The sequence below is a fragment of the Pleurodeles waltl genome, chromosome 7 (assembly GCF_031143425.1).
Source record: "Pleurodeles waltl isolate 20211129_DDA chromosome 7, aPleWal1.hap1.20221129, whole genome shotgun sequence".
Classification (NCBI taxonomy): Eukaryota; Metazoa; Chordata; class Amphibia; order Caudata; family Salamandridae; genus Pleurodeles; species Pleurodeles waltl.
Window position 1 is genome coordinate 1,465,784,848 of NC_090446.1, and position 20,230 is coordinate 1,465,805,077.

The following is a 20,230-nucleotide window of genomic DNA, read 5'->3' on the forward strand; positions in this document are numbered from 1 at the left end:
AGACGGCGTTGGACATCACAAAACCAAAGTTTCAGTGTAAAAGAGCTAAAGAGAAGGATTCCTGTTGTTGATGGCAGAGCTGTTTTGAGGTTTCATTTCTCTACCTGTCATGTGCTGGTAACCTCTGACAGTGTGCAATCCCTTGAGCCCCTTGGCCTGAGTTTTGGCCACACACCCCCTTTTCTTTGCTCCAACGGAAGAAGGGCAGTGCACCGGAGATTTCAAGTTTGGAAAAAGGCACTATATTGTGGTGCCCATGAAAGAGCAGCTTGAACGTCCTCTGACACTAAATAATGAGTGTTGGAGTCTGAAAGTGCTGCTGAGCTTGAGCTATTTCCCAATTAATGGTGCTTGGGTCTGCACAAGATGATTTGTGCCCTTGATCAATGAAGAGCACATTGTTTGTAGTGTCTGCCACAGAGGAGAGACACTGGTGCATTGCTTTAAGACATTGAGACTTTCGAGTGAGCTGTGGGTGTTTGCCAGGAGGGCACTCCAACTAAGCAGTACTTTTCTCACAAAGAGGCCTGAATTGAGAGGCCCATGCGAAAGAAAACAACAAAAGAAAATTTGATGGACAATAGAAGCCTGCCAGAGAGGCTTTTTGAACGGACTCTGGGCATAGTTGGTTTCACAAGAGGTTTCCGTGTGATTGTATAGACTAGGTGTTAGGAGACTGATTGTTTTGCTGGCATTGTTTTAAAGTACTATTCTGTTTAGTAAAAGCAGAATAAAGTCCATTTTCTGTGGAAAGAGTACCCCCTTTTCACCTTAGAGCATTGATGAGAGTCACCACTGTTCCACCTGAACATACAAAAATTACTGAAATGCAGAGGAGCCCTAAAAATGTTACTAGATGATTTTAGGACTTGCTTTTTGGTTAGGGTTGTGAAAAATTATTATTTCATTTGTAATAGTGGTCACTACTTTCTCCCGTTGTCTATATGTTCTTAATAACGTGTTTTCTAGTGTCTTTTAAACATGACGTTGTCATTTATGGGTGGGATTGTTTTCTCTACTCAGTTGACTTCTGCACCCACTTCCCAACCTATGTCTTTTCCTACTATTGTTTCTTTGCACTCTTTTCACCCTTTTCCTGAACATGAGCAGGTTAGAAGATCAGAATTCGTAAGCAATTCTTTTGTACTGCTTCTGCATCAACACTAGTTAGTAGTGAACATCACTAATTGTTGGGTGTGTGATCTTATGCCACCTACTGCAGATAGAGGTATTCCTTATGTTGTCCTGCCATATGTGGCCTTTTGTGCTACTTCATGTTCAAGGAGACCTGTCCAGAGAGAGTTACCAAGTACTAGAATTTTGCTCCAGCAACATCTCCATGGCCTTATAAACATAGACCTGGACTCAGATTAGCATGAGAATAGGTTTATTGCCTATGTAAGGGCAAAAGGAGGGTTTGTGGTTCTAAAAATTCTGGACCCATGTAATTTACTTTGCCACAGCAGTACGATTTTAGTATCAAAAGACCGATAATGACTAGTACACTAAGCATGAGCATTTTCGCTCAATTCCAGCAGCGTTTTCACCTCGAAATCGCCATTTTCGTCCTGCACTCGTGGCTCCCATTTTATACACAGCAGCCATTTTTAAAAGTTGCCCTCACATAGGCTTATAATACAGTCAGATTTGATTCCAAGGACACGTACACCTTGATTGACTTTTCTCTGACCTGGGCAAGCTGGAACCATTGCCTCAGGCCAAACCTTTTTGGTCAGTCCCTCTCCCAGTGGCCGAATCAGATAGCATCAAGGCACACCATGCCATAAAACCCTTATTATCGCTCACACATCCTGTCTAATCTTGCTCACACCTGCACCTGCTCTTTTCTTCTTCTTACTTTACGAGGGGGAGGTGCCCGTTTTTATTGGGGGTCCACACTTATCTGATGTAAAATACTAGGCCTTGCCGGGTAATTTATTATGGGTTGGATGACATGAAATATGAGGTTTCATCATGACACAGTTTTTTCCTTTGTAGTGAAAACATGTGAAGGACCAACCAAAATGTCAAGAATGTTTGCCTGAAGCTTAAAAAACGGTATATAAGGAAACCTGACTTTGCATTGAAACACAGTCTCCTGAGAACATACAAACCGTGCTGTTGTACTTCTAGGACGCTTGTTACTTGGCTGCAGCCAATAAATTCGATCTTTGACTTCACCTAGAAGACTCTGAGTTTCTGTGGTCTGAATCAGGAAAGTACCAGAGGTCTTTGGGTGTACCCTGACACCGCTGGGTTACCGGATCAGTACCGGTTCTGAAAAACCCAGTACCTCAAGCTGCCCAGGAGGGCCCCACAAGCCACAGCCCAGCTGCCCAGGAGGGCCCCACAAGCCACAGCCCAGCTGCCCAGGAGGGCCCACAAACCACAGCCCAGCTGCCCAGGAGGGCCCGACAAGCCACAGCCCAGCTGACACATGAAGGACCGCCAGCCACAGCCCAGCTGGGCAATGATGGACCACCAGGGCAAGGATCGCTGAACAGGGCAAAGACCGCCATGGCAAGCACCGTTGAACAGGGCAAGCACCGCTGAACAGGGCAGAGACTGCCAACTCAAGCACCGCTGAACAGGGCAAAGACTGCCATGGCAAGCACTGCTAGCCCATTAGCGGCAGGGGCAGTGACGCAACTGGGACCGTCACGGGGTGAGTGCTGCACTCTGGGCACCAGTCCCCCTCCAGAACCAGTGGAGATATGCATCCACTCCGTCTGTCCTGCACAGGATGAAGCACTCTGGGCACCAGTCCCCCTCCAGAACCAGTGGAGACATGCATCCACTCCGTCTGTCCTGCACAGGATGAAGCACTCTGGGCACCAGTCCCCCTCCAGAACCAGTGGAAACATGCATCCACTCCGTCTGTCCTGCACAGGATGAAGCACTCTGGGCATAAAGCCCCCTCCAGAACCAGTGGAGAAAGTTATCCACTTGAGAGACTGTGGCTTTGCACTTCCCAGGATGGTGCAGTGGGCAAACCACCCACTGGAGAGACTTGAGAGTCTGTGGCTTTGCACTCCCCAGGATAAAGCAGTGGGCAAACCACCCACTGTAGAGACTTGAGAGACTGTGGCTTTGCACTCCCCAGGATAAAGCAGTGGGCAAACCACCCACTGTAGAGACTTGAGAGACTGTGGCTTTGCACGCCCCAGGATAGAGCAGTGGGCAAACCACCCACTGGAGAGACTTGAGAGACTGTGGCTTTGCACTCCCCAGGATTGAGCAGTGGGCAAACCACCCACTGTAGAGACTTGAGAGACTGTGGCTTTGCACTCCCCAGGATAGAGCAGTGGGCAAACCACCCACTGGAGAGACTTGAGAGACTGTGGCTTTGCACTCCCCAGGGTAGAGCAGTGGGCAAACCACCCACTGTAGAGACTTTAGAGAATGTGGCTTTTCACTCCCCAGGATTGAGCAGCGGACAAACCACCCACTGGAGAGACTTGAGAGACTGTGGCTTTGCACTCCCCAGGATAAAGCAGCGGGCAAACCACCCACTGTAGAGACTTGAGAGACTGTGGCTTTGCACTCCCCAGGATAAAGCAGCGGGCAAACCACCCACTGTAGAGACTTGAGAGACTGTGGCTTTGCACGCCCCAGGATAGAGCAGTGGGCAAACCACCCACTGGAGAGACTGTGGCTTTGCACTCCCCAGGATTGAGCAGTGGGCAAACCACCCACTGTAGAGACTTGAGAGACTGTGGCTTTGCACTCCCCAGGATAAAGCAGTGGGCAAACCACCCACTGTAGAGACTTGAGAGACTGTGGCTTTGCACTCCCCAGGATAAAGCAGTGGGCAAACCACCCACTGGAGAGACTTGAGAGACTGTGGCTTTGCACTCCCCAGGATAGAGCAGTGGGCAAACCACCCACTGCAGAGACTTTAGAGACTGTGGCTTTGCACTCCCCAGGATTGAGCAGCGGGCAAACCACCCACTGGAGAGACTTTAGAGACTGTGGCTTTGCACTCCCCAGGATTAAGCAGTGGGCAAACCACCCACTGGAGAGACTTGAGAGACTGTGGCTTTGCACTCCCCAGGGTGGTGCAGTGGGCAAACCACCCACTGCAGAGACTTGAGAGACTGTGGCTTTTCACTCCCCAGGATGGTGCAGTGGGCAAACCACCCACTGGAGAGACTTGAGAGACTGTGACTTTGCACTCCCCACGATTGATCGATGGGCATTGAGCCCCCTCGTGGATCTGGCGTCGTGCACTCATCCGGCTGAGGTGCCCCCCCTTCCCTTCCCCCTGAGGTGCCTGTTGTATTTCTATCTGATGCCCCTGCAGTGTTCTCTCCGTCATGTTCGGGTATCTCGTGTGGGCCTCGCCCATGCATTTTGGACCCAGTGGTCCACGGACTATGAATGATGCAGAACCTGGACTACTAATCGTGGTATAAATTTTGTTTATAGTGTGTGTGTATATATATATATATATATATATATATATATATATATGTATATTTGCTTACTCAATTTTGATATATTACAATAGTTACACTCAGTTCCTTTTGTCTTCCGGGGGGGCTTGGGGGGAGTGTTACTGTAATGTATTGATAAGCATTGGTGTGTGTGTTGTAGTGGGTGAGGGTCGGGGTGTGGTTTGGGGTGTTGAGTGTGTGTGTCCCTATTTTTTGCCCCCCCCTCCCTTATGTCGTAGGTGCAGTACTCACCGTGGTCTTCGCCGCCGGCGTTGGTGATCCTCGTAGAAGAGCAGGAAGACTAGCGCTGGGAGAATATGAAGTTCCGTGTCCATGCTGTCCTCCTTCCTCGTGGAGTGTGTAGAGGTGAGCGTTTTTCATTCGAAATGCCTGTTTCTGCCGTGTTTTTATCCGCGTTGTATCCGCCCCTGAAAAGGTGGCGGTTTGGCCTGTCATAATAGTGTGGGCGGTACATTGTCTCCCGCCTGGCTGTTGGCGGTGACCGCCAAGCTGTTTGTCTGTACCGCCGTGGCGGTCTGAGTGTTAAAGTGGCTATCTTTGTTGGCGGTTTCCGCCACGGTCATAATTGCAAAAATTTTACCGCCGGCCTGTTGCCGGTCTTACCGCCACTTTAACACCGTCCGCCAGGGTTGTAATGACCACCACAATGTCAAGATATAATCACATTGACTTTCAATAGACTATGGTTCTAAGAGTTCTTATACTGTAATCATTGATAATCTAAGAAATGACTATAACTAGACCTCAAGAAATCTAGGTACCTGGAAAAATCAAGAATGGGTTAATACAATGTTTCATATGAGCTTTTCAGGAAATATCACATACTGTCTAGAATACAAGAACCTTCTTGAATAATGTTTCAGAATAAACATTGCATTTTTACATGAGGACAAAGGCTATCTGAACATTCCCTGGAAACAACATGACTGTACTAGGAACTTAATATGCACAAAGAATGTCGCACTTTAAATCCCACCAGGGGACCGCCAATGCCACGGGAAGGATGCCACCACCAAGTAGGTGGCGCCCACCCCGTCCTATTGCAATGTTCCCGCTGGGCTGGCCGGCAAGAACATTGTAATGGAGCGTTCCCACTGGTCAATCGGGTGGGAACAGTGCTATGATATAGGACTCAGCGCCCTTCAGGGAGCTGAGTCCTATACCATAGCCCAGAGGAGGAATGTGCACTGTCTGCAAACATATATATATATATATATACATATATCAAGATAAACCACTTTTCAGGGTTAGAGTGACGCATAAATTATGCAAAACAGAAGAGAGAACTCTGGGTAATGCCAAAGTTTAGGTGGCGTGCTATCCACCTAAACTTGAGACCTACCCAGAGTTCTCTAGTCTGTTTTGTAATGCACACCTTTAACATTAAGTCATACCTGCCACACCATAAAAGTCCTGTTTTTGTCTACTGGTAGAGAAGGTTTTCTCTTTTCATCAAGGCTTAATCACTGTCAGGAGGGAAGGCAAGAAGAACTGCTGAAGCTTCTAGGTAACTAAAGTATATAATATAAATATAAAATTCTCTTTTCAATATATCAGCAATTTACCTTCATCACTGATCTAGAATTTTGGGCCGTATTTATACTCCGTTTGCGCCGAATTTGCGTCGTTTTTTTCGACGCAAATTCGACGCTAAACTAACGCCAACTAACGCCATATTTATACTATGGCGTTAGAGGCGTCTAGCGCCAAAGTTCCCGGAATGTGCGTCATTTTTTAGCGTGAACCCCTTCCTTGCGTTAATGATATGCAAGGGAGGCGTTCCCGTCTAAAAAATGACTCCCAGGCCTTTACGTGGTATTTATACTCCCGGGCAAAAGAGACGCCCGGGAGTGGGCGTGGCTAAAAACGGCGCATTTGCGCCGCTTTTTAACGCCTGGGTCAGGCATGGCGTTAAGGGACAAGTGGGCTCAAAATGAGCCCAGAGTGCCCTCCCCTGCCCCCAGGGACCCCCCCTGCCACCCTTGCCCACCCCAGGAGGACACCCAAGGACGGAGGGACCCATCCCATGGACATTAAGGTAAGTTCAGGTAAGTATTTTTATTTTTATTTTTTGTGGCATAGGGGGGCCTTATTTGTGCCCCCCTACATGCCACTATGCCCAATGACCATGCCCAGGGGACCGAAGTCCCCTGGGCATGGCCATTGGGCAAGGGGGCATGACTCCTATCTTTACAATGATAGGAGTCATGTTGATGGGGGATGGGCGTCGAAAAAAAATGGCGCAAGTCGGGTTACGACGATTTTTTCGACGTAACCTGACTTGCCCCATTTTAAGACGCCCATGCGCCATTTTCCCTCTACGCCGGCGCTGCCTGGTGTACGTGGTTTTTCTCGCGCACACCAGGCAGCGCCGGTCTGCTTGCGCCGGCTAACGCCATTCAATAAATACGGCGCCCGCATGGCGCTTCAGAATGGCGTTAGCCGGCGCAAAACTTTTTGACGCTAAACTGCGTTAGCGCAGTTTAGCGTCAAAAAGTATAAATATGGGCCTTTATATGTATAGGTAGTTATAGTTATGACCATGTTTCCATAAAAAAGTGTTTTCTTGACTTGCCTATATCTTTGGTGCCGTTAAACGAATCTTCACAAAACTTTCCCCCAAAAAGTGTTCCCCAGAATCTTGTTGTAAATGAGAAGTTTCGGGGTGATCCGTCAAGCAGGGGCTGAGGAAAAGGGGGGTCAAAAAAGTTGAATTTCCCATTTTAATTCCCAAAGGGGGTTTGAACACGACTACAGCCCAAACTGCTGAACAGAATTACACCAAATTTGGCAGAAAGAAAGCTTCTGGTCTGGAAGGAAGCCTTTTTCTTGTTTGGTGTAAATCCGTTCAGTAGTTTTTGAGATATTGAAAGAAAAAAAAAAATAGATATCATAAGGTGCAAAGAAGTTGCAAATAATAATAAGCTTGTGCAGAGAAATGCACAACCTTCATTGGCTGCCAACACTTCAACCAGAACGTGCTGGCAGCCTTCTTGGTATTCGGCTTCAGCTGAGTCCCACAAAAAAAGTTTAAAAAATAAGTCAAGGGGCCAGGGTTGGGACACCCTGACTCCATTATCTCTGGTGTGGGGTCCCTGAGGGACCCTCCCAGGGACAAAACACTTCTTCAAAAAAGTTTTTACTGCAAATTCGCAATGAGTTATCTCAAGTTACTATAACTTGTTCCCTAAGGTAACTATAACTCATGCCCTCGCCATGCACTGCTAATTACCATCCAAATTACGGCGCTCATGACATCTTTGATAACATCACTGATAATATCAATGTAAAATTTGCAGTAAAAAAAATTATGAAAAAACAGTGCATGACAGGGTGTGAGTTATAGTTACCTTAGGGCACGAGTTATAATTACTTGAAATAACTCTAACTATAACAGGTGAATTTCTATGGTTTTGAACATTAAAAATGTGAGCCTAACTATAAATTCTCTGTTCTTTTAAGTGAAAAAAAAATATATATAAATACACAATATTTCACAGATCTGCATTGATATACAATTAATAAATGTGAAAAATTGAGTTGTTGTTTGAATGCTGAAACAACAGCCGCAATCCCTGTCAGGGTCAACCACAAAAGTCACTGAATTGTTTTTGCTCTTAACACTCTGGTAGTTTGGCACAAAAGCAGTCGGGCTTCCACTCATGCAGATGGGCATTGGCCCCGTCTTTGTGGGTTGGATCAAGCCACTATAAGGAAGCATGATGGCAAGGGTGCGCACAAGCATTACCATCTCTATGCTTTTGCTATTAAAAAAGGTACCAGGCAAGGGTGTCAATTATCCCCTCTATTATTTGCCCTGGCCTTGGAGCCCTTGGCATGCAAATTGCGACTTCAGGCAAGACAATGGGGCATTCCGGTTCATGGGGAGCATCCTGTGGTCTCTCTGTACGCAGATGATGCGTTGGTGTTCTTACGTGACGCCCCTTGCACATTCCAACACTTAATATCCCTGATGGATGGGTTTGGGGAGATATCTGGCTTGCTGGCATTGTTGTCGTAACCAGAAAACCTCCTCCCTGACTGAGGATTGAAGTTGTGACATGATACTTTTAAATATTTAGGAGTACAGATTTATCACGATCCAGAAGACCTTAGAGATGGCAATCTAAACAAAGCCTTGAGGGGGATCCGCAGGTCTCTCCCTTTTTGGACATGCCTCCCATTGTCACCAGTGGGATGAGTTGCAATAGCTGAGATGCGAGTATTGTCTCGGCTCTTATATTATTTTGCAGCTCTTCCATTATACTTACCTAACACCTTTTTTAAGAAAGTGCACAGCCTCATGACAGAACTAATCTGGGTCAGGGATAGATGACAGGTGACCTTACAGGTGTTACAGAAACCACAATTGGAAGGTGGGCTAGGTGCACCCAATTATGAATGGTAGCATGCGGCTGTAGGAAAGTACCATCTTGCCTGGCATGTTACCCCCATATTTCACTGTATATATGTTGTTTTAGTGTATGTGTCACTGGGACCCTGCCAGCCAGGGCCCCAGTGCTCATAAGTGTGCCCTGTATGTGTTCCCTGTGTGATGACTAACTGTCTCACTGAGGCTCTGCTAACCAGAACCTCAGCGGTTATGCTCTCTCTGCTTTCTAAATTGTCACTAATAGGCTAGTGACCAATTTCACCAATTCACATTGGCATACTGGAACACCCTTATAATTCCCTAGTATATGGTACTGAGGTACCCAGGGTATTGGGGTTCCAGGAGATCCCTATGGGCTGCAGCATTTCTTTTGCCACCCATAGGGAGCTCTGACAATTCTTACACAGGCCTGCCACTGCAGCCTGAGTGAAATAACGTCCAAGTTGTTTCACAGCCATTTACCACTGCACTTAAGTAACCTATAAGTCACCTATATGTCTAACCTTCACCTGGTGAAGGTTGGGTGCTAAGTTACTTAGTGTGTGGGCACCCTGGTACTAGCCAAGGTGCCCCCACATCGTTCAGGGCAAATTCCCCAGACTTTGTGAGTGCGGGGACACCATTACACGCGTGCACTATACATAGGTCACTACCTATGTATAGTGTCACAATGGTAACTCCGAACATGGCCATGTAACATGTCTAAGATCATGGAATTGTCACCCCAGTGCCATTCTGGCATTGGGGAGACAATTCCATGATCCCCCGGGTCTCTAGCACAGAACCCGGGTACTGCCAAACTGCCTTTCCCGGGGTTTCACTGCAGCCAAAACCTCAGACAGGTTTCTGCCCTCCTGGGGTCCAGCCAGGCCTGGCCCAGGAAGGCAGAACAAAGGACTTCCTCAGAGAGCGGGTGTTACACCCTCTCCCTTTCGAAAAAGGTGTCAGGGCTGGGGAAGAGTAGCCTCCCCCAGCCTCTGGAAATGCTTTGATGGGCACAGATGGTGCCCATCTCTGCATAAACCAGTCTACACCGGTTCAGGGATCCCCCAGCCCTGCTCTGGCGCGAAACTGGACAAAGGAAAGGGGAGTGACCACTCCCCTGACCTGCACCTCCCAGGGGAGGTGCCCAGAGCTCCTCCAGTGTGCTCCAGACCTCTGCCATCTTGGAAACTGAGGTGTTGCTGGCACACTGGACTGCTCTGAGTGGCCAGTGCCATCAGGTGACGTCAGAGACTCCTTCTGATAGGCTCTTACCTGTGTTACTAGCCTATCCTTCTTCCTAGGAAGCCAAACCTCCTTTTCTGGCTATTTAGGGTCTCTGCTTTGGGGAATTCTTTAGATACCGAATGCAAGAGCTCATCAGAGTTCCTCTGCATCTCTCTCTTCACCTTCTGCCAAAGGATCGACCGCTGACTGCTCAGGACGCCTGCAAAACCGCAACAAAGTAGCAAAGACGACTACTGCAACCTTGTATCGCTGATCCTGCCGCTTTCTCGCCTGTTTCCTGGTGGTGCATGCTCTGGGGGTAGCCTGCCTCCTTTCTGCACCAGGAGCTCTGAAGAAATCTCCTGTGGGACGACGGAATCCTCCCCCTGCGCCCGCAGGCAACAAAAAGACTGCATCACAGGTCCTTTGGGTCCCCTCTCAGCATGACGAGTGTGGTTCCTGGAACTCAGCAACTCTGTCCAAGTGACTCCCACAGTCCAGTGACTCTTCAGTTCAAGTTTGGTGGAGGTAAGTCCTTGCCTCCCCACGCTAGACTGCATTGCTGGGTACCGTGTGATTTGCAGCTGCTCCGGCTCCTGTGCACTCTTCAAGGATTTCCTTCGTGCACAGCCAAGCCTGGGTCCCCGACACTCTAACCTGCAGTGCACAACCTTCTGAGTTGTCCTCCGGCGTCGTGGGACTCCCTTTTGTGTCTTCGGGTGGACTCCGGTTCACTCCTCGTCCAAGTGCCTGTTCCGGTACTTCTGCGGGTGCTGCCTGCTTCTGTGAGGGCTCCCTGACTTGCTGGGCGTCCCCTCTGTCCCCTCTGTCCCCTCATCCAAGTGGCGACATCCTGGTCCCTCCTGGGCCACAGCAGCATCCAAAAACCCTAACCGCGACCCTTGCAACTAGCAAGGCTTGTTTGCGGTCTTTCTGCGTGGGACACCTCTGCAAGCTTCTTCACGACGTGGGACATCCATCCTCCAAAGGGGAAGTTTCTAGCCCTCTTCGTTCTTGCAGAATCCACAGCTCCTACCATCCGGTGGCAGCTTCTTTGCACCCACAGCTGGCATTTCCTGGGCATCTGCCCACTCTCAACATTGTCGCGACTCTTGGACTTGGTCCCCTTGTTCCACAGGTACTCAGGTCCGGAAATCCACTGTTTTTGCTTTGCTGGTGTTGGTCTTCCTTGCAGAAACCCCCTATCACGACTTCTGTGCTCTCTGGGGGTTATAGGTGCACTTTACACCTACTTTTCAGGAAGTGGGCTATTTTTCTAACCCTCACTGTTTTCTTACAGTCCCAGCTACCCTCTACAAGCTCACATAGGTTTGGGGTCCATTTGTGGTTTGCATTCCACTTTTCGAGTTTATGGTTTGTGTTGCCCCTATACCTATGTGCTCCTATTGCAATCTACTGTAACTGTACATTGCTTGCATTACTTCCTTTTGCTATTACTGCATATTTTTGGTATTGTGTACATATATCGTGTGTATATTTGGCATCCTCATACTGAGGGTACTCACTGAGATACTTTTGGCATATTGTCATAAAAATAAAGTACCTTTATTTTTAGTATATCTGTGTATTGTGTTTTCTTATGATATTGTGCATATGACAACAGTGTTATAGTAGGAGCTTTGCATGTCTCCTAGTTCAGCCTAAGCTGCTCTGCTACCAGCTGCTCAGCTACCTTCTATCAGCCTAAGCTGCTAGAAACACCTCTTCTACACTAATAAGGGATAACTGGACCTGGTACAGAGTGTAAGCACCCCTTGGTACCCACTACAAGCCAGGCCAGCCTCCTACATTGGTGGCAGCGGTGGGATAAGTACTTGTAACTATTTACCACTTTGTCATTCTGTACTTTTCATAAGAGAATAATATACAAAACAAGTTCAGTGTATGTACACCTAACCAAAAAAGTTTTGCTTTTCTTCTCTTACACTATCTGCTAAGTGCCGAAAAGTGCTCCTAAACTTTCTAAAAGTTTCAGCAAGTTGAAAAAGTTTTTTTTCTGTTCTTTAAAAAGTCCTGAAACTTTTTCTATCTTTTATCTGTCTCTAAACCTTTTTCTATCATGTCTGGTGTAGGAACTCCTCTTAATTTGGTCAGTACAATTTATGACAATCTTAACTTTAAGAGCCTAAGGAGTCTCTGCATTGATAGAGGTTTAGTGGTAGGAAAGAACCCTTCTAGAGAGTTACTGTCTAATATGCTTATTGAAAATGATAAGGCCCTGGGTGGCACCTCATTGGAAAAGTTGATAGATAGCTCGCACTCTGACTCAGGGGAGCCCCTTGAGGGAGTGTTGCAGGGTTCCCTTCCTAATCTGCCCCTTAGCAGACCACCTAGCAATGCTGGTAGTACTAGAAGCTCCCATCACAGTAGGGATGTTTTTGTACCTGGAGGCCAGGTTGATAGGGTGCCAACTGTTAGGGACAGGTCTCCCTCTGCTCCTTCAAATCTTTCTTCTGTGTCAAAACATTCCCAACCCCCCCCCCCCACCCTGATGACAAGATGTTAGGAAGGGAACTCCATAAGTTAAGAGTGGAAGAGACCAGGCTGAAGCTTAAACAGCAACAGCTGGCTCTAGACAGGGAATCCCTAGACTTAGAAAAAGAGAGACAGAGGTTGGGGTTTGGACCCCATGGTGGCAGCAGCAGTATTCCTGATAGAAATCCTGTGAAAGAGCATGATTCTAGGAATCTGCACAAGATAGTTCCCCCTTACAAGGAGGGGGATGACATTAACAAGTGGTTTGCTGCACTTGAGAGGGCCTGTATGGTACAGGGGGTCCCTCAAAGGCAGTGGGCTGCTATCCTAGGGCTATCTTTCAGTGGAAAGGGTAGGGATAGGCTCCTTACTGTTAAGGAAAGTGATGCCAATAATTTTACAGTTTTGAAGAATGCACTCTTGGATGGATTTGGCTTAACCACTGAACAATACAGGATTAAGTTCAGAGAAACCAGAAAAGAGTCCTCACAAGACTGGGTAGACTTTGTTGACTATTCAGTGAAGGCCTTGGAGGGGTGGTTACATGGCAGTAATGTTTCTGACTATGAAAGCCTGTACAATCTAATCCTGAGAGAGCATATTCTGAATAACTGTGTGTCTGATTTGTTACACCAATATCTAGTGGACTCAGATCTTACCTCTCCCCAAGAATTGGGAAAGAAGGCAGACAAATGGGTCAGAACAAGAGTGAACAGAAACGTTCATACAGGGGGTGACAAGGATGGCAAGAAGAAGGATGGTAAGTCTTCAGACAAGGGTGGGGACAAATCTAAAAATTAGTCTTCATCAGGCCCACAAAAACACTCTGGTGGGGGGGGGGTCCAAATCCTCTTCTAATCAAGTAAAGAAACCATGGTGCTATTTATGTAAAGTAAAAGGCCATTGGACAACTGATGCCAGTTGTCCAAAGAAAAGCACCAAGCCTCCCACTACCACAACCCGTACTGCAACCTCTAGTGCCCCTAGTAATAGCAGTGGTGGTGGGAGCAAACCTACTAATAGCCAATCCAAGGGAGTAGCTGGACTAACTTTTGGTAATTTAGTTGGGGTTGGTCTTGTTAGGGAGACCACAGAGGCTGTGCTAGTCTCTGAAGGTGCCATTGATTTGGCCACCTTGGTTGCTTGTCCCCTTAATATGGATAAGTACAAGCAACTTCCCCTAATCAATGGTGTTGAGGTTCAGGCCTACAGGGACACAGGTGCCAGTGTTACCATGGTAATAGAGAAACTGGTACACCCTGAACAACACCTACTTGGTCACCAGTACCAAGTGACAGACACTCATAACAACACTCTTAGCCCCCCCTGGCAGTTGTGAATCTCAACTGGGGGGGGGGTTACTGGTTCAAAGAAATTTGTGGTTGCCTCAGATTTACCTGTAGACTGTCTACTAGGGAATGATTTAGAGACATCAGCTTGGGCATAAGTGGAGTTGGAGGCTCATGCAGCAATGCTGGGCATTCCTGGGCATATTTTTGCTTTGACAAGGGCTTAGGCCAAAAAGCAAAAAGGACAGGGTGACTTGGATCCTGGAACAATGGACCGAGTGCTCCCTAAAGCTAGGGTTAGTAAGGGTACATCACTACCCACTATCCCTCCCTCTACAGATGATTCACCTTCTGAGGAAGAAGAATTTCCCCCCTGTGCAGAACCTTCACCAGAGGAGCTGGCAGCAGACACTGCTGAACTTTTAGGTGGAGGGTGGCCTGGCAGGAGGAGCCGAGTGTGGCACAGCAAACCTGTCCCACATTAGAGGGTCTAAGACAGCAAGCTGTCAAACAGCAAAATGGGGATGTCAGAGACTCACATAGAGTTTACTGGGAGTTTACTGTTGTACACAGAGGTAAGGGACCGAAAACCTGGAGCAGCCAGGAGATTGGTCATTCCCCTGCAGTACAGAGAGTTCCTCCTAACTCTGGCATACGACATTCCCTTGGCTGGACATTTGGGTCAGATTAAAACATGGGAAAGGCTTGTCCCCCTGTTTCACTGGCCTAGGATGTCAGAGCACAGAAAATACTTTTGTAAGTCCTGTATGACCTGCCAAGCCAGTGGCAAGACTGGTGGCACCCCAAAGGCTCCCCTTATTCCACTGCCTGTGGTTGGGGTTCCCTTTGAAAGGGTAGGGGTTGACATAGTTAGCCCCCTTGACCCTCCTACTGCTTCAGGCAATAGGTTTATCTTGGTGGTAGTGGACCATGCCACAAGATATCCTGAAGCAATTCCTCTAAGGACCACTACAGCTCCTGCAGTGGCAAAAGCCCTCCTGGGAATCTTTTCCAGGGTGGGTTTCCCAAAAGAGGTTGTATCAGACAGGGGTAGCAACTTTATGTCTGCATACTTAAAGGCCATGTGGAAGGAATGTGGTGTAACATACAAATTCACCACACCTTATCATCCACAAACAAATGGACTGGTAGAGAGGTTTAATAAAACTCTCAAAGGAATGATAATGGGACTCCCTGAAAAACTCAGGAGGAGATGGGATGTCCTGTTACCTTGCCTCCTTTTTGCTTACAGGGAGGTACCCCAGAAAGGAGTGGGCTTCAGCCCCTTTGAACTCCTATTTGGACACCCTGTAAGAGGTCCCCTAACACTTGTGAAGGAGGGTTGGGAACAACCTTTAAAAGCTCCCAAGCAAGACATAGTGGACTATGTACTCGGCCTAAGATCCAGAATGGCTGAGTACATGAAAAGGGCAAGTAAAAACCTTCAGGACAGCCAAGAGCTCCAAAAGCAATGGCATGACCAGAAGGCTGTTCTGATTCAGTACCAACCAGGACAGAAAGTGTGGGTATTGGAGCCTGTGGCCCCAAGGGCACCCCAAGACAAATGGAGTGGACCCCACATCATTGTTGAAAAGAAGGGCAAGGTCACCTACTTGGTTGACCTGGGCACTGCCAGGAGTCCCCTTAGGGTGCTCCATGTCAATCGCCTTAAACCCTACTATGACAGGGCTGATCTCACCCTGCTCATGGCAACAGATGAAGGACAGGAAGAAGAGAGTGACCCTCTCCCTGATCTCTTCTCTTCCACAGAACAGGATGCTCTAGTGGAAGGTGTAGTTTTGGCAGACTGTCTTACTGCTGAGCAGAAAGACAACTGCATAAATCTCCTAGGTCAGTTTTCTGAACTCTTTTCTACTGTGCCAGGCACCACTTCTTGGTGTGAGCACACTATAGATACTGGAGACAGCATGCCTGCCAAAAGTAAGATCTATAGGCAGCCTGACCATGTCAGGGACTGCATAAAACAAGAAGTTCAGAAAATGCTTGAACTAGGAGTGGTTGAACATTCTGAAAGCCCATAGGCCTCTCCTTTGGTGCTTGTACCAAAGCCTCACTCCAAAGATGGAAAAAGGGAAATGAGGTTTTGTGTAGATTACAGAGGTCTCAACCAGGTAACAAAAACTGATGCTCACCCTATACCCAGGGCAGATGAGCTAATAGATGCACTGGTATCTAAGCACCTTTGATTTGACTGCAGGGTATTGGCAGATCAAGTTATCAGAGGATGATAAAGCAAAAACTACATTTTCGACTATTGGAGGGCACTTCCAATTCACAGTAATGCCCTTTGGTTTGAAAACTGCACCTGCCACTTTTCAGAGGTTGGTGAATACAGTCCTGCAAGGGTTGGAGGCTTTTAGTGCAGCATATCTGGACGATATAGCTGTCTTTAGCTCCACCTGGGATGATCACCTGGTCCACCTGTGGAAAGTTTTGGAGGCCCTGCAGAAGGCAGGCCTCACTATCAAGGCTTGAAAGTGCCAGATAGGGCAGGGGAAAGTGGTTTATCTGGGACACCTGGTAGGTGGAGAACAGATTGCACCACTTCAGGGGGAAATCCAGACAATCATGGATTGGGTTCCCCCTACAACTCAGACCCAGGTGAGAGCCTTCTTGGGCCTCACTGGGTATTACAGGAGGTTCATTAAGAACTATGGCTCCATTGCAGCCCCACTTAATGATCTCACTTCAAAGAAAATGCCTAAAAAGGTACTGTGGACAGCTAGCTGTCAGAAACCTTTTGAGGAGCTGAAACAGGCCATGTGCACTGCACCTGTCCTAAAAAGCCCACGTTACTCCAAGAAATTCATTGTTCAAACTGATGCATCTGAATTAGGGGTAGGGGCAGTCTTATCACAACTCAATTCTGAGGGCCAGGATCAACCTGTTGCTTTTATCAGCAGGAGGTTGACCCCTAGAGAAAAGCGTTGGTCTGCCATAGAGAGGGAGGCCTTTGCTGTGGTCTGGGCACTGAAGAAGTTGAGGCCATACCTGTTTGGCACTCACTTCATTGTTCAGACAGACCACAAACCTCTACTTTGGCTATAACAAATGTAAGGTGAAAACCCTACATTGTTGAGGTGGTCCATATCTCTACAGGGAATGGACCATACAGTGGAACATAGACCTGGGAGTACCCACTCCAATGCAGATGGACTCTCCAGATATTTCCACTTAGACAATGAAGACTCATCAGGTCATGGCTAGTCTTATTGTCCTTCGTTTGGGGGGGGGGGGTTGTGTAGGAAAGTACCATCTTGCCTGGCATGTTACCCCCATATTTCACTGTATATATGTTGTTTTAGTGTATGTGTCACTGGGACCCTGCCAGCCAGGGCCCCAGTGCTCATAAGTGTGCCCTGTATGTGTTCCCTGTGTGATGACTAACTGTCTCACTGAGGCTCTGCTAACCAGAACCTCAGTGGTTATGCTCTCTCTGCTTTCTAAATTGTCACTAACAGGCTAGTGACCAATTTCACCAATTCACATTGGCATACTGGAACACCCTTATAATTCCCTAGTATATGGTACTGAGGTACCCAGGGTATTGGGGTTCCAGGAGATCCTTATGGGCTGTAGCATTTCTTTTACCACCCATAGGGAGCTCTGACAATTCTTACACAGGCCTGCCACTGCAGCCTGAGTAAAATAACGTCCACGTTATTTCACAGCCATTTACCACTGCACTTAAGTAACTTATAAGTCACCTATATGTCTAACCTTCACCTGGTGAAGGTTGGGTGCTAAGTTACTTAGTGTGTGGGCACCTTGGCACTAGCCAAGGTGCCCACACATCGTTCAGGGCAAATTCCCCGGACTTTGTGACTGCGGGGACACCATTACACGCGTGCACTATACATAGGTCACTACCTATGTATAGCGTCACAATGGTAACTCCGAACATGGCCATGTAACATGTCTAAGATCATGGAATTGTCACCCCAATGCCATTCTGACATTGGGGAGACAATTCCATGATCCCCCGGGTCTCTAGCACAGAACCCGGGTACTGCCAAACTGCCTTTCCCGGGATTTCGTTGCAGCTGCTGCTGCTGCCAACCCCTCAGACAGGTTTCTGCCCTCCTGGGGTCCAGCCAGGCCTGGCCCAGGAAGGCAGAACAAAGGACTTCCTCAGAGAGAGGGTGTTACACCCTCTCCCTTTGGAAAAAGGTGTCAGGGCTGGGGAGGAGTAGCCTCCCCCAGCCTCTGGAAATGCTTTGATGGGCACAGATGGTGCCCATCTCTGCATAAACCAGTCTACACCGGTTCAGGGATCCCCCAGCCCTGCTCTGGCACGAAACTGGACAAAGGAAAGGGGAGTGACCACTCCCCTGACCTGCACCTCCCAGGGGAAGTGCCCAGAGCTCCTCCAGTATGCCCCAGACCTCTGCCATCTTCAAAACAGATGTGTTGCTGGCACATTGGACTGCTCTGAGTGGCCAGTGCCATCAGGTGACGTCAGAGACTCCTTCTGATAGGCTCTTACTTGTGTTACTAGCCTATCCTACTTCCTAGGTAGCCAAACCTCCTTTTCTGGCTATTTAGGGTCTCTGCTTTGGGGAATTCTTCAGATACCGAATGCAAGAGCTCATCAGAGTTCCTCAGCATCTCTCTCTTCACCTTCTGCCAAAGGATCAACCGCTGACTGCTCAGGACGCCTGCAAAACCGCAACAAAGTAGCAAAGACGACTACTGCAACCTTGTATTGTTGATCCTGCCGCTTTCTCGCCTGTTTCCTGGTGGTGCATGCTCTGGGAGTAGCCTGCCTCCTTTCTGCACCAGAAGCGCTGAAGAAATCTCCCGTGGGACGATGGAATCCTCCCCCTGCAACCGCAGGCAACAAAAAGACTGCATCACCGGTCCTCTGGGTCACCTCTCAGCACGACGAGCGTGGTCCCTGGAACTCAGCAACTCTGTCCCAGTGACTCCCACAGTCCAGTGACTCTTCAGTCCAAGTTTGGTGGAGGTAAGTCCTTGCCTCCCCACGCTAGCCTGCATTGCTGGGTACCGCGTGATTTGCAGCTGCTCCGGCTCCTGTGCACTCTTCCAGGATTTCCTTTGTGCACAGCCAAGCCTGGGTCCCCGACACTCTAACCTGCAGTGCACAACCTTCTGAGTTGTCCTCCGCGTCATGGGACTCCCTTTTGTGTCTTTGGGTGGACTCCAGTTCACTCCTCGTCCAAGTGCCTGTTCCGGTACTTCTGCGGGTGGTGCCTGCTTCTGTGAGGGCTCCGTGACTTGCTGGGCGCCCCCTCTGTCCCCTCATCCAAGTGGCGTCATTCTGGTCCCTCCTGGGCCACAGCAGCATCCAAAAACCTTAACCGCGACCCTTGCAGCTAGCAAGGCTTGTTTGCGGTCTTTCTGCATGGGAACACCTCTGCAAGCTTCTTCACGACGTGGGACATCCATCCTCCAAAGGGGAAGTTTCTAGCCCTCTTCGTTCTTGCAGAATCCACAGCTTCTACCATCCGGTGGCAGCTTCTTTGCACCCAGAGCTGGCATTTCCTGGGCATCTGCCCACTCTCGACATTGTCGCGACTCTTGGACTTGGTCCCCTTGTTCCACAGGTACTCAGGTCCGGAAATCCACTGTTGCTTTGCTGGTGTTGGTCTTCCTTGCAGAAACCCCCTATCACGACTTCTGTGCTCTCTGGGGGTTATAGGTGCATTTTACACCTACTTTTCAGGGTCTTGGGGTGGCCTATTTTTCTAACCCTCACTATTTTCTTACAGTCCCAGCGACCCTCTACAAGCTCACATAGGTTTGGGGTCCATTTGTGGTTCGCATTCCACTTTTCGAGTATATGGTTTGTGTTGCCCCTATACCTATGTGCTCCTATTGCAATCTACTGTAACTGTACATTGCTTGCATTACTTCCTTTTGCTATTACTGCATATTTTTGGTATTGTGTACATATATCTTGTGTATATTTGGCATCCTCATACTGAGGGTACTCACTGAGATACTTTTGGCATATTGTCATAAAAATAAAGTACCTTTATTTTTAGTATGTCTGTGTATTGTGTTTTCTTATGATATTGTGCATATGACACCAGTGGTATAGTAGGAGCTTTGCATGTCTCCTAGTTCAGCCTAAGCTGCTCCGCTATAGCTACCTTCTATCAGCCTAAGCTGCTAGAAACACCTCTTCTACACTAATAAGGGATAACTGGACCTGGTACAGAGTGTAAGTACCCCTTGGTACCCACTACAAGACAGGCCAGCCTCCTACAGCGGCGGACCAACTCCAAAGGCCAATGTAGTGGCTGGATCCTGGTGATTGAGCCGAGAGAATACAGAACCAGTGGGTGCTCAATAGAGTCCCATTATACACATGGTTAGCATCACCGAGACCCTGGCATATA